This window comes from Cynocephalus volans, chromosome 4 (assembly GCF_027409185.1).
Source record: "Cynocephalus volans isolate mCynVol1 chromosome 4, mCynVol1.pri, whole genome shotgun sequence".
In the NCBI taxonomy this organism is placed as follows: domain Eukaryota; kingdom Metazoa; phylum Chordata; class Mammalia; order Dermoptera; family Cynocephalidae; genus Cynocephalus; species Cynocephalus volans.
The window spans coordinates 68,766,377-68,780,561 of record NC_084463.1 but is presented as its reverse complement, the minus strand read 5'-3'; positions in this window follow the sequence as shown (position 1 = coordinate 68,780,561).

Below are 14,185 nucleotides of genomic sequence, written 5' to 3'. Positions count from 1 at the left end.
TTGCCTAGATGATCTGTCCATTACTGAGACAGGTGTGATCAAGTCCTCCCCTATTATTGTAAATCAGATGCTTCTTCTATAACTCTGGAGTGTGCTTTGTGTAGAGAGAGGACCTCTTTTTTCTTTTTGGTTTCCACTGGTGCCTCTCCTTGTGTCAGTGCAGTTGACAGTCTGGCATGTCGTCTGCTCAGTGGCTGTGCCTGCTTCTATAGAGACTATCTGCTTTTATGGCAGCCATGGCAATTATGGTGGCTATGGTGGGCTTCCTGCATGCAAATGGTGTTTTTGGTGTGCTCTTTACTTGGTTACAGCTGGGTTCCGCTTCCCCTGGCTCTCCGCCTCAGGTCCCGGTGGGGGCCCAGGGCGATGGCAGCAGCTCACCTAGTTGTAGCTGGGTTTGGCTTCCCCCTAGCTCCATGCCTCATTGTAAGATGTTGTTGCAGATTAGTTGTGGGGGAGAAGGAGAAGGGAAGGGGGAGGGGAAATAGGGTGGGAAAAGGAGGAATGAGGGAGGAGCGTGATTGAGGTCTGTGACCACCTCCTCATCCTGTCAGGGGAAATTGGGGCTTCCAGTGGCAGGCAGGTCATCACTAGGCTGGATGCAGATGTAAGGGGTGTGTGGCTGAAGCCCTCAGTGCCCCACTGTCCCAGCTCAGGAGCCTGGGGCACTACTAGCAGTGGCTTGGTGGTCGTCACCGGGCTGGTTGCAGATGTTGGGAGGGCATGGCTGAGGCCCTCAATCCCCCACTGCCCCTTGGGAGCCTGGGCTGCTTCCTGCGGCAGCTTGGTGGTTGTCACTGGGCGGGTATAGTCATTGGGGAGACATAGCTGAGGCTTTCAGCCCTACCGCACTCCCTGGATTGGGAGCCCAAGGGCTTTCTGGTCCTTCTAGGTTTTAGAGGTGTTCTTTGGTGGTGGTAGACCTTTACTAGTCAATATCAAACTTTGTCTCTGATCCATGGGTGTCTTGTTTTTTCTTTCAGTTCTATGTTGGACTATTTCCTCTTCCCACCACAACTAATTTGTTGTCCTTCTAAATGGAAGAATTTCCTTTTGGGAGCAGCACTTGAGCCCTGTAGCTGAGCTAAGCTAATTGCTTCATTGCTATTGATTCCCTGAGGAAGACTTTTTGTGCAGCTCATTTTTTAATGGTTGACCTTGTACATACTTCTTGGTCTTGTGAGGTTCGGTATACCTGGGTTGTGTGGAAACTCTGTTCTGGGCCTGAGACTTTTCAGCAAACTGCACCCTCTGCAGTTCTTTATGCCTGACCAGTCTCCACTGAGTGGTCCTGCACTAATTGGAGGGTAGATCAGCTGTCCATGCTGTACCTCAGTGTTCCCCTGGTGGCCTGTCTCCCCCATCCCCCGCACTCCAAACACTTCTCATAGGAAGAGCCATGCGCCAGTCCCTTGCGATGACTCACCAGCCTCTGAGTGGCTCCTTTTTTCAGTTGTCTGTGGCTTCTTGCTCCTTTGTGGGTCCATGGGAACCCTGTTAGTGGTCTTGCTGGCCTGGGGGCCACTAGGGCCCTCTTCTCCCCTGCCAACTCCAAGCAACTTCGTCCGAAGGGCACAGCTATGGCTTTTGCCAGCTCTTGCTCTGTGTGCTCACCAGCTCCTGCCTTGAAGCAGCTGGGGCTCGCAATGGTGGGAATGGGCCTTTCTTTCTCTCATCATGGCTTCTCCTGCCTTCATGAATTCCGTAGGTCTCTCCTCCTCTTCCCTTCAGCTCTAGTGGCCCCAGCTTGGCTGTCATTACTTTTTGATAGTTGTAAACTGGTTGATTTGTGGGAGAGAGTGGCGCTGGGGACCGTCTGTTCCTCCATTTTGACTGTAAGCTTCACAAGTTGTTTTTTTAATTAGTTTAAAACAACACAGGAAAGCAAAATTTGTCTTGGAAATAGGCTTTTTCCTGGAGAGGCACACTGAGGACCTAGCATCTAGGAGGCCCACGCTCTGGTGTGTCCACTAGAGTTGAATCATAGCATCTTGAAGTGAAACCCTAGGGCAGGAGTGGCAGCTGAATCTCCACCATCTTCTTTCTGCTGACCACCGAGGCTGCCTGCCGTCTGCAGGTCCCTGATGGCTCTGCCATCGCTCTCTTGTGCTCCTGCCGACCCAGCAAGAGCCAGACAGTGGCTCCCCATGTCTGCTCCCTTGCCCCATCACCAATGCCACTTCCAGTACCTGGCCGCCACGCTGCACGAGCCGAACTCCAACTGTCTCCATCTGCTGCACAGCCTGGGTGCCTGGAGCTGACGGCCTCACTCCTATCCATTTCTTAACCAATTATTCCGTTTCGCTCCACCCTAAACCCACACTGTTAACTCTATGTTCATATGCACTTTTCCCAAGTATATGGTGCTGCCAATTACTGAATCCTCTGCTGCTTTATATCTATGTCTGCTGGATCCAAAACTATTCTTAGCAGTGTAACATACAACCAAATGTGTGGCTTTCTTGGTGTCTTAGTACTTTCCTGCATAGGAGCTCTCAGAGCTTGATTTTAAAAATGGATCTGTGTATATATGTATCTTGCGAGTCATACTCGAATAGATTTGGACAAATTTTCAGTTAAATTTTTAACTATCAGAATTCTTACTATTCAGTACCTGAAACTTAAAAACCAATTAGGTTTGAGTAACTCAGCAAACTCTCACTAGTTCAACCTATTGCTGTCTGGACTTGAGAACCAAATAGATTCATATGTACATGTATTTTGATCAAAATATTCCTGAAAACAATTCCAACTGTTACTACTATTAATTAAATTAAAGAGGATGTGAAGAGAACTAATGATGGATTTCATTTTCATAGGGAAAATAAATATGCCATCTTAGTATTTGTGAATTTGGGATTGGCAAAGGTCTTTGAACATATCTCCAGCTTATCAGTTAATGTCATCTGATTACTTTCTATGTCTAATGGTATTTATATTAGAATAGCTGTCTTCCATCCCAAGTGCTATCACATGTATCAGGCTATTATGATATTTTTATGGAGTAGGTTCTATTATACTGATGGGGAAAATAAAGTACTGAGATATTGAACAACTTACTAGAGATTATGTATCAATTGAATATTGGAGCTCATTGTTTGAACCTAGGTAGCCTAGATCCGGAGAGCCTGAACTCAGCCACCAAATTAAACTTGGTGGTATGCTAGTAAATGTTTATCAGCCGGTAATTCCAGGGCAGGGATGGTAGGGATCCAGGAACCTTCGTTTGTAGCTTTTGTTTGCTGATGCATGAAATAATGCCACTTGTGTAACCAATCCCTACGGTTTAATACACGATGCCATTTTGCCATATTTGCTTCAGATCTTTTTTTTTTTCTTATTTCAGAAATAAAACAGATGTAGCTAAATACTGCCCAACTCCCAGTCACGAGTCCTTTGTCCTCCTCCATAAGAGGGGATACCCTCTTATGATATGTATTTTTGTGCTCTTACTATTTGTATATGCATCCATAATTAATGCATAGTGTTTGTGCTTATATCTGTATTTCCCAATTAGGATTGAAACATGAGGATGGAATCTGTTTGAGTGTTACTTAAAAGTGGCAACAGTGTCAGAATTTAGCTCTTTGCTGGCCTAGAATCCTTCAACAGTGGGCGAGCAGAATCTCATGATTTTGGTTCTGATAGTCCTTCACTCTGTTTTCTGTTGATGCTTAGCATCCTTTAAAGCCCTTTCTGTGCCTTTTTTGGTATTGCCTGAGCGGGAAGCCTGCTGAACTGGTTGTTCTCTTCCCCTCTAAGTCCATTCTTTACCTTTCACCCTGATTTGGAAATAGCTGTGTTCCTCAGCATCACAGCTTCTGACATAGCCCTTTACTCCATATATAGATTTCACGGGTTCAGGAACCACTTTTCCTTGCCCTTTCATTTTGTGAGTAGGAACATCTTATTTTTGCTTAGCCTGGGCTGCTTCACCATCTCTTGTAGATTTTTTTTCTTGCCTACACTGTCTTCACTCATTCCTTTTGGTGTGCCATCTGTTTCCTGCTGCAACTCTTACTAATAATTTGTACCACAAGTAACGCCAGGAAAGTGCGATTCTGGGATTGGAGTGCTCACATATTTGATGCATATATAAACAACTTCCTTGTTGGGAGAAGTGTTTGCTTATAATTGGCGATGTCACGGTTAAATTATCAGTGGTGGTGTGCGGTGAGGAAATACAGGTGGACAGTGGTGTGTTGGAGGATCAAGTAGCTGTGGCACTTGGTCACTATGGCTGTGGTGAAGATTACAGAGATTGTTGTGATGTCTGGTTCTTTTGGATGTCTAGAGCATATACACGGAAAAGGATAAATTGAGAGCAAAGGTGCAACATCAGAAAGCCTATGTGACTTTAAGGGAATATTTTTTCTTTTGTAGCCACAGAACAAAAATGGCTTAGAATCAAGCCTAGGGCTTTATTGTAGGAGTTGCAGAATTGTAGTGTCAATTATTGGTTAGTACTAAATTTCTCATGCTGAGTTAAGGGCACTGGTGTGGAAGAAGTGGGGCCTTCAGAAATGAGATGGGGACATTTGGGTAGACATAGGCAAGGCTGAGAAGAGAACTTTGAATCTCCCACATTCCCATGAACCTTCTTGCTGACAGAAGTAGCCCCTCCTGTCTAAGAGAAACAATAGGCTCCTCCCTCCACCCAACCCCCTGCAATGGAAAAAGAGTTTCAATGAATTCACTTAAGACAGTTTTCTTATAAGGGGATATCACTTATGCTGAGGATCCACATCCACTATCCATGTTTACTTACTGGAAAATAACAAATTATATGCTAGCATACCCCAAACAGAGAAGTATAAGATCAGGTCCAGGAAGAGGCACCTATTCACGAGAGTTGCAGGATATTGTCATTTTGTATTGGTAGGAATCTGGGGAACAAGCATGGGAGTGGATTCTAAGGGCATTAGATCAGCAAGGATGACATAAAATAAGCCAGGTGTGCTCACATAGGAAATATGAGTTAATGTGTTGCCTTGAGAATCTGTGAGTAGTGACAACAGTGTGTCAGATTGGTTAATCTAAACCTAAACTCAATAGTGGTTTACAATTAGGTAGATTGAAACATCAGAACTTTCCTAACATGCTGTAAAGGAAAGAGTCCAAAGTCTTAGGGAGATGGGAATGTGGATTTGTTCTTTGCAAAGCTGCTCATTCATCCTTTGAGGGATGAGCTTAGAGGACAGTCACTTCACGGATTTTTCTTTTTTTTTTTTTTTTAATGCATTAGTGAATGAGTATCAGCATCCTTGAAAGGCCTCATGGTGTCATCTCTAGGTGAGAGATAACTGGGAGAGGCTACAGTGGATTTGAGTTACTTGTTTTTAATGGGAATAATAGGATCACAGAATGGTTGAGACCATGAGAAGGTACTTACAGAGTAGTAATCAGAGGGTCTTGTGCCACAGGGATTTCTGGTGATGGCTCATTGACCACAGGATGTTCAGCCTGCTAGGATCTGTTTGATACATTAACAAAAATTCTAGGTCTGCTAAGCAGATTACCTGACTGAAAACACTGTGATGATTCACTGTTTTTTTTCAGCCATTTTGTAGACTCAGGGTCTCTTAATTGAGGAGGTAGCAACCTTTGACAAAAAATGAACAATGTGGCCACAAGCATATAAGATAAATCTTCTGATCTTTTCCTGGGATACCTGTGTCCAATTACCATGGTGAATATTCATTGGGAAAAGAGAAATACTGAGAACTTCAGGGGCCTGTTAGATACTGCTTTTGAACTGATGCTAGTAAATGAAGACCAAACTACCATAATTTTACTTGTCAGAATGGAGGCTGAAAACATCAGGGATAGATGGAGTCTTGGCCCAAATCTGTGACGTAATGTGTTTATTTCCCCAGTTACTGAATGTGTAGTGGAACAAACATACTAACCTGTAGATGCCCCACATTGGTTCCTTGCCTTGTGTGAGGTGAAGGTTGTAGTAGGAAGGACCAAGTAGAACCCACTAGTACTAACTGCTCATCCCTGCCTCCAGTTAAGGCAGTAAACCAAAAGTAATACTGCATCCCTGAAGGAACTGCAGATACAGAGGTTGTGATTTCTGCCGCATTCCCATTAAACTTGCCTGTTTGGGTAAGGCAAAAAAATTAGACTTGGAAAATGATTGTAGATTATTGCAATTTAAATGGTGATGTCAGTTTGGGGTGTTACTACTAGAATAAGTCAACACAATCTGTGGGACCTCAAATGAAATTATTCCTTTAGCAAGTGTTTTCTTTTTAATTCTTATCAGAAAAGAAAATCAGAAGCAGTATATCTTCATATGACAGAGAAAGCAGTCACTATTTTATAGCTCTCAGGCTCTTTATAACAATGTAGTCAGGAGGGGCCTTGATCTGTTACACTGATGGCATTCTGTTTTCTGGTGACTTTGGTGGTGAAATACATGCATGTCAGAGGATAAAAGATAAATACTGTGAAAGTTCAGGGGCTTGCCACATTAGTGAAGTTTTAGGGTTCCAGTGGCTTGGGAATAAAAGAGTTTCCCCTTATAATGAGCAACAGGGTGCATTACGTGGCACCAAACACTGTAAATAGAACTGCACAGTGCTTGGTGAGCCTCTGAATTTTTGGATGCAAAATAACCAGGTATGGTCTGTTACTCTAATCCACTTACACGGCAGCTCCTACACTGGCTGCCAGTTTGGAGTGGAGCAGTGTATCTGTGAGAGTTCTGTTGGGAAAATGGAGATACTACAAATGTAAGAGGAATAAAGAGTTTAATGTAGGGATAAAGCCCACATGAATGTGAGAGGAGCAACTTTCCAATTCACTGAAAGCTAGCAGTAATGTAACCTGACATTAACTGTTCAGCCCTTGCAGTAGTTTTGTTTACACCTAATTACCTGTATTAAATTCATTTCTGGACACTTCCACTTCTGGAAAGCTGGAGTTGACATCTTTTCCCTGTTCTTCCTGTTAAGTACAACTAAGTACCCTGAATATTTGTATTAGTTTCCTGTGGCCGTTATAACAGATTATCACAGACTCAGAGGCATGAAAGAACAGAAATTTATTCTGAGTTCTGGATTCCGGAAGTCCAAATTTAGTTTCATTGGTCAGAGAACAAGGTGTCAGCAGGGCTGTACTCCCTGTGGAGGCTCTAGGGGAGAATTTGCTCCTTTCCTCTTCCAACTTCTGGTGGCTGCCAGCATCCCTTGGCTTGTTGACATATCACTCCAATCTTTGCCTCCATGGACACTTGCCATCGCCTCTTTTGTGTGTGTCAAATTTCCCCCTGCCTCTCTTTTATAAGGATGCTTGTGCTTGCATTTAGGGCCTACCTAGTAATCCAGGTTACCCTCTCCAGCTCTAGATACTTAATTAAACACATCTGCAGTCTATTTTGCCATCTAAGGTAATACTCACAGGTTCCAGAGATTAGGAGTTGATATCTTTGGGGGCCATCAGTCAGCCTATTATACCATGTCCATCAATAGGTAAATGGTTAAACAAACTGGTACATCCAAACCTTGAGACACTACTCACCTGTTAAAAGAAATGAACTATTGATACACACAGCAACCTGGATGAATCTCCAGAGAATTCTGCTGAGTGAGAAAGCCAATCCCAAAAGATTACCAACTGTATTGATTCTATTTATATAACATTCTTTAGATGATAAAATGATCAAGATGGAGAACGAATTCGTGATTTCCAGGGGTTAAGGAGGTGGTGGAGGCAGGAGGAAGGTGTATATAGCTTTAGAAGGGAAACATGAGGTATCCATGTGGTGATATTAATGTTATGTATTTTGATTGTATTAATATCAAAATCCTGTTTGTGATATTGTACTACAGTTTGCAAGAGATTACTGTTAGGGGAAACTGGCAAAGGGTACACAGGATCTCTCTGTTATTTGTTGCAGCTGTATGTGAATGTATAATTATCTCAAAATAAAAAGTTTAATTAAAAAATCTCCTTGAAATAAGAAGAGTGGTTTCTCTTTTCCCAACAGAACCCTGACTGACGTAACCTCCACTTGCCATGCTGTCGAATTAGCAGTCTTCCACCGCTATTTGTCCATGTCAGTCATCACAAGCCTATAATTCTCAGGTTATCCCTCATCCTAGATTTATCCTCACATGTGTTTTCATTTCTCACCCCTCACCATGTACTGAAACCCTTTGATGCTGCCGTCAGGAATGCATGAGCAGTTATTACCTAAATCCTCTTTATCCTCAGTCTTCCTTTGCCATTCACCTCACCCATATGCTCCAGTTGAAACCTGGCTCTCCTCTGAAGGCACCTTTTCCCCTCCAGTCCTCTCAAATGTGACTGCTTTTACTCCCATCTTCCTAATGTCACCGGGCCTGGAGGTGGCATAGGTGCTCTTCTTGTTTCTTAATAGCACCTTTAGACTATTCTCCCTTCTCCTCTTCCTCACATCATCAATCTATACCACCACCATTGCAGTGCAATAATTTTTGACCTGGAGTGCCCAGATTCCTTGGCCCAATTCCTCTCTCCATTGCATTAAACTCAGCGGGTCTAATGCATGTGTACTTGGTCAGTGACACTCTCGTCTGTGGGTTCCTTCACCTCCGGTCCTCCATTAATCTTACTCTTCATTTTATCCCAGCTACTCTTCCATGGGCAATCCCTGGTCTTTATTATTACCAGTAGCTATAACCAACCCCTCTATAATCTCATTTGCAAGCATCCCACTCTCCAACCATTTCCTGTTTTTCTAACTCATTTCCTCTACTTCATGAATTCCGGTAGTCTTTCAATTCACTGGGTTCTTTAAGTCATTGATCCTGTCACATTTTGCACTATATCCTAACCCCTTCATGTCTCCTTTTCTTCCTTGTTCAAAAACATTAAAATACTTTTTTGCATATACCCTTAACTTCCCTGCCCTTCTTTTGTTAAGCATTTGGGTAAGCCACAACCCTGGTTAAATCCATCTGTTCTTGTTTTGTGCTTGCATCCACAAAACTGAACCTGGCTGGAGAAAACCATACTGCTTGGTGTCACTTTAAATTCATGATAATTCACCATAAGGGGGCCATCAATACCACCTAGCCATCATACTATATAAATAATTTATTCCTCCACTCTTCTAATACCTATACCTACCTTCTCTCTCTCAAAACCCTGGCACTTAAACTGGCTTTACTCTCAGCTAATGACATTACTTTTTATTTAGATCAAAAATTGAAGCCATCGGAAGAGAACTTCCACAAGCACTCAGCAACATCACATCTGCCCACCTCCTAGCATCTGTACCCACAACCCTGGCTTCTCTCCTGTTGCTATGGGTGATCCATACTCCTCTCTAAGGCCCATCCAACCTCTCTCACTACTCAAAAATATGGCTCTAGCAGTTCTTCCCTCTCTTCTGCATCACCATTTGTTTCCTCTGAACTGGATCATTCTCTGCAGCATAAAAACTTGCAGTTGTTTCTCAAAAGAAAAGGTAATTAATCCCCATCTGCTACCACCCCATTTCTCTTGACATTATGGTATTGTGCATACTCAGTGACTCTGAACTCTTTTCTCTTATTCTCTCTTAAATCTAATTCTGTTTGGGTATTAACTACCACCTGTCCATAGAAATGGTTCTCATCTCATTTATGTATGATGTTTGCATTGCCAAAGGTAATAGTTAATTCTCAATCGCCAACTTATTGACTAATTTGACAGCATTTTACAGACAGTTTTCTCTCTTCCTTTACATACTTTTTTTCACTGGGCTTGAAAGGCACCATTGGCTCCTCTTTCCACTCCTCTGGCCACCGCTTACCAGTCTCTATGTTGGTTCCTCCCCATCTTCCCAAACTGTAGACCACCCCAAATCTTGACCCTCATACCTCACCACTTTTCTATCTATACCTACTCTCTTGGTGATCTCATCCAGCCTCAGGCTTCAAATACTACAGACGTTCTACTGCCTCCCAAATATTTAATGTCTGTCCAGACCTCTCCGACCTCTACCTCTCTCTAGACTCATTACAACTGGCTATTCAACATGTGCACTTGATATCTACCAGTAGCTCGCTCACACATAATATATTTAAAACTGAGTTCTTAATATTCATTGCCCCACTCCCACCCACTCAACCCTTCAACATCCCTGGGATTCTTTGTTCTTCTGTCCGTCTATCTTCCTCTGTCTCAGTATATGGGATCTTCATCCTTTCAGTTTCTTTTCTCATGCTCCACACACACACTTCTTTCTTACACACAGTACTCAAGCAAATCTGTCAATTCTACCTTCAAACTCCACATCCACAGTTTGGACTGCTTCCCACCACCACTGCTACCAGCCTTGCCCAAGCCACCACTGTCTCACCTGGATGACTGCCATGAACTCCCTACTTCCACTCTTTGCCCCTTTCAGTCTATTCTCCACATAGCAACCACTTCATTCACAGTGAAAGCCAGAGACTTTGTAATAAACATAAGAGCCTGTGAGATCTGGCCTCTGTTACCTCCCTGACCTCGTTTCCTACCATTCTCCCCTTGTTCACTACTGTAGCTGCCCTGACCTCCTCCTTGTACCTTGTATATGCCAGGCACACTCCTGCTTCACGTCTTTGCAATTGCTTTCCCTCTGGAATGTTCTTCTGCCAGATATCCACATGGTTCACTCCCTCACTTCCATCAGATCTTTACTCAAATGTCATCTCCTTAGTTGGGCCTTGGATACTCTATCTAAAATTGCACATTGCTCCCTTTCCCACCCCCAACACTTCTGATTTTCCTTCACTGCTTATTTTTTTCCCAGTACTGAACTACCATGTAACATGCCATATATTTTACTTTATCTATTATTGTCTCCAATCCCCACCAGACTATAAGCTCTGTGGGAGATAGGATTCAAACTAGTTTTATTTACTGCTATTTCCCCAGGGTCAAAGACACTCAATAACTATTTGTTGAATCAGTGAATGTTGGGATTTTGTATTAGTTTTCTTTCTTTTTTTTGTTTGGTGGCTGGCTAGTTGCAGAGCCACTGCTAATGTCTGGAATCCTGTCGACATCGCCAATTGTGGCGCAGGGGCTAAGGTAATGTCTTTAATCCTGTTTGTGATGCCAATTGTAAAGCTACTCGACCATGCTAGTTGTCGGGCTCTTTTACCTGCTGGTAATTCTGTATCGACCGTTCCAATTGCCGAGCTAGGGCTGGGTCGAGCTCACAGACCCCTCAAGCCCATTCACAGACTGGGTCACAAACCCTTCACACACTAGGCTGGGTCACCAGGCACATCACATAACAGGCTGGGTCACCAGACCCCTCACACGTTATGAGGTAGGTAACTGGCCAAAAGGTCCTTGGAGCCATAGGTTGGAAAGCATGGCTGCGCAGGGCGGACGCCCAAGGCAGACACCTGCTCTGCCTGCCTGCTTCACTAAAACTCCTCTCTTTCTCTCTCTCTCTCTCTTTCTTTATGTGTTCTCTGTGTTTGTCTCTCTCACTCTCACTCTCTCTCTCTGTCCCTCCCTACCGCTCTCTCTCTCTCTCTCTCTCTCTCAAGAAGAACACAAGAATAGCAACAAAACTAAGAAGATACTTTGGTGCACATGCGCACTAACTCCACACACACAACACACACACACACACACACACACACACACACACACACAAAATTTGCTTACAGAGGTTGTGCTAAAACCACACCCAACTGGACCCAAGGTGAGGGCTCTGACCAAACTATTCTATTTTCCCAACACTGGTACAGGAATTAAACCCTGGACTTTGGTGTTATTAGCACCATGCTCTAACCAACTGTGCTAACTGGCCAGCAGTTTTCTTTAGTTTTCTAGGGCTGCCGTAACAAAGTACCATGGGGTGGTTTAAATAACAGAAATTTATTTTCTCGCAGTTCTGAAGGCTAGATGTCTAAGATCAAGGTATCAGCAGGGTTGATTTCTTCTGAAGCCTCTCTCCTTGGCTTGTAGAAAGCCATCTTCTCCCTGTGTCCTCCTATTGCCTTTCTTTTCTATCTGTGTCCTAATCTCTTCTTATAAGGACTCCAGTCATGTTGGATTAGGGCACACCCTAGTGACCTCATTTAACCTTAATTGCCTCTTAAATACCCTATCTCCATTTGTAGTCACATTCTGAGGTACTAGGAAGTTAGGACTTAAAAGCCCATTCTCTTTCTTTTATACCACACTGTCATCAAAATGAATGATAGAAAACCATACTTCTGCTTTACATGTTGTAAGCGAGGCTGCCCTTGAAGCAGGTCTCACGTTTCAGGAAATAGAATTAACTTTAGAATCTGAATAATTATGCCCGTGGGTTGAATTTGAATCTCATATCTGTAAATTTTTTTACTGCTCCAATTTCTATCGTCCTTGATGATCATCTAAATTTATTCTCTCCTTTGCAAAATTTAGCAACTAAGAATATTAAAAGTTTGTTTCCTGATTAAAGTGTCAGATACAATGAATTCATAATGTCAAGGCAATAGCTGTAATTTTATTCTAAACTGCAGAAGAAAAGGTCATTGCTTTTGTTAGAAGAGTTTAACACATGTACTTGATGAAATGCCAGAGCTTTATTGGTGAAAACCATAATAGAGTTTGAAAGCCAGTAATTTATAGTTAGGTCAATATCATTCTCTCTTTGGATGTAGCTGATTATTAAAAATAGAAATTATTTTTTTTCGTAGATTTATATTTTAGAGTGAGCTTTGCTTTAAAACATATGTTTGCATCGAAAACCTTAATTCCACTGGATATCACTTTTGAGATCAAATTGACAAGAAAATAGCTGTCAATACTTTTCATTTTGATACATAGATGGAAATACTGTAGGTCACAGTGTTGACTACGTACAACTGTTGTACTCTGGTTTTCATTTGGCATTTTCAAACCACTGCTCTGAGTTTGTGGATGATGATTAAGAGGCCATTTAATGGTGGTTATTAAATTGGTGTCAGGAGGTAGAAGTGCAGAGAAGTTGCTTTCATTGACTCTTAAGCTGTGTATAAGGTAGCTGTTTATTGATTGTTAAAAATAAAACACTAGATCATTTTATCCAAATAAATTTAATTTTATTCAAAGAAAGTGCACACTGTGAATGAGCTAAAGATTTAGATAATAATCAGTACGTTTGAAATTTGATATTAATTTAGGGATTTAAAATAGGTGTAGAATAGACCTATAGACAATGAAACATTTGCAATAAATGGTAATTAAAACAAAGAAATAGCCTGAATCTTTAAACATAAATTCCTGTTGTTTCCCTAGGAACCCCTTATATATAAATGCTATATTTGCTTTCACAGAAAACATGGCTCAAATATCAAACACATTGCTTTTTGCAATTGCCTTTTGCAAAACCGACATCTTTTCAATCTTGGGCATGATTAATTTACTAATGAGACAAAAATGTTTACCTCTCTCTAATCTTTAATCACGTTTGTATTTAGAACTATCATTTAAAATGGTATTTCTTAAAATAGTTTATAAATTATATTAACATGAATTTACTTATGTAGTTCCCAAATAGAAAAATATTCCAAAATAATTATCTCACATTTTACAGGGAAATGAATCTTTTACATCCTTAGTTCATTTATGTTATATCCTAGCCACTTGTGTTTTGTACTATTTTTAGTATGTGCAGTATTTGATCACTTAAAAGCTTAACAAATTTAGGAGTCAGCCAGAAATAAATGCAATATATTATGTCCAAAGTAATCATGCAGATTTTCCATCATGAAAAATAGTTGACTTATTTTAAATTTATTTTCTTTCCTCTTTCCTTTTCTTTTTAACATGTCAAATTGTAGAATATTTTCTTTCTGCTGATCTCAAGAACAAACAGATTTGTTTCAGAGGAGAGTTCATACCTATGAGGTACTGAGAAAAGTTAAGAAAGTCACTTAGAAGCTTAATGTAGACTCATGATGCGTTCAGATTTTTCTACAATGTTCCTTTAGGAAAACTTTTATTTAGAGTTTAGTTTTATAGAGAGAACTATATGTTCTGGTTGTAAGAAGGAGTTTTAGGTACCACAAAGTCTATACATTCACTAATAGATTTTCATTCCATCTTGTTCATACCTGCCAGAATTGTCTTTCTTCCAAACCAAATTAAATTATGCCATTGCCTTGCTTGAAAAACAGGGTTAGTTCCGTCTTATACTGTAGGTTCAGGTATGAAATCCTTAAAATGGCTTACGCTC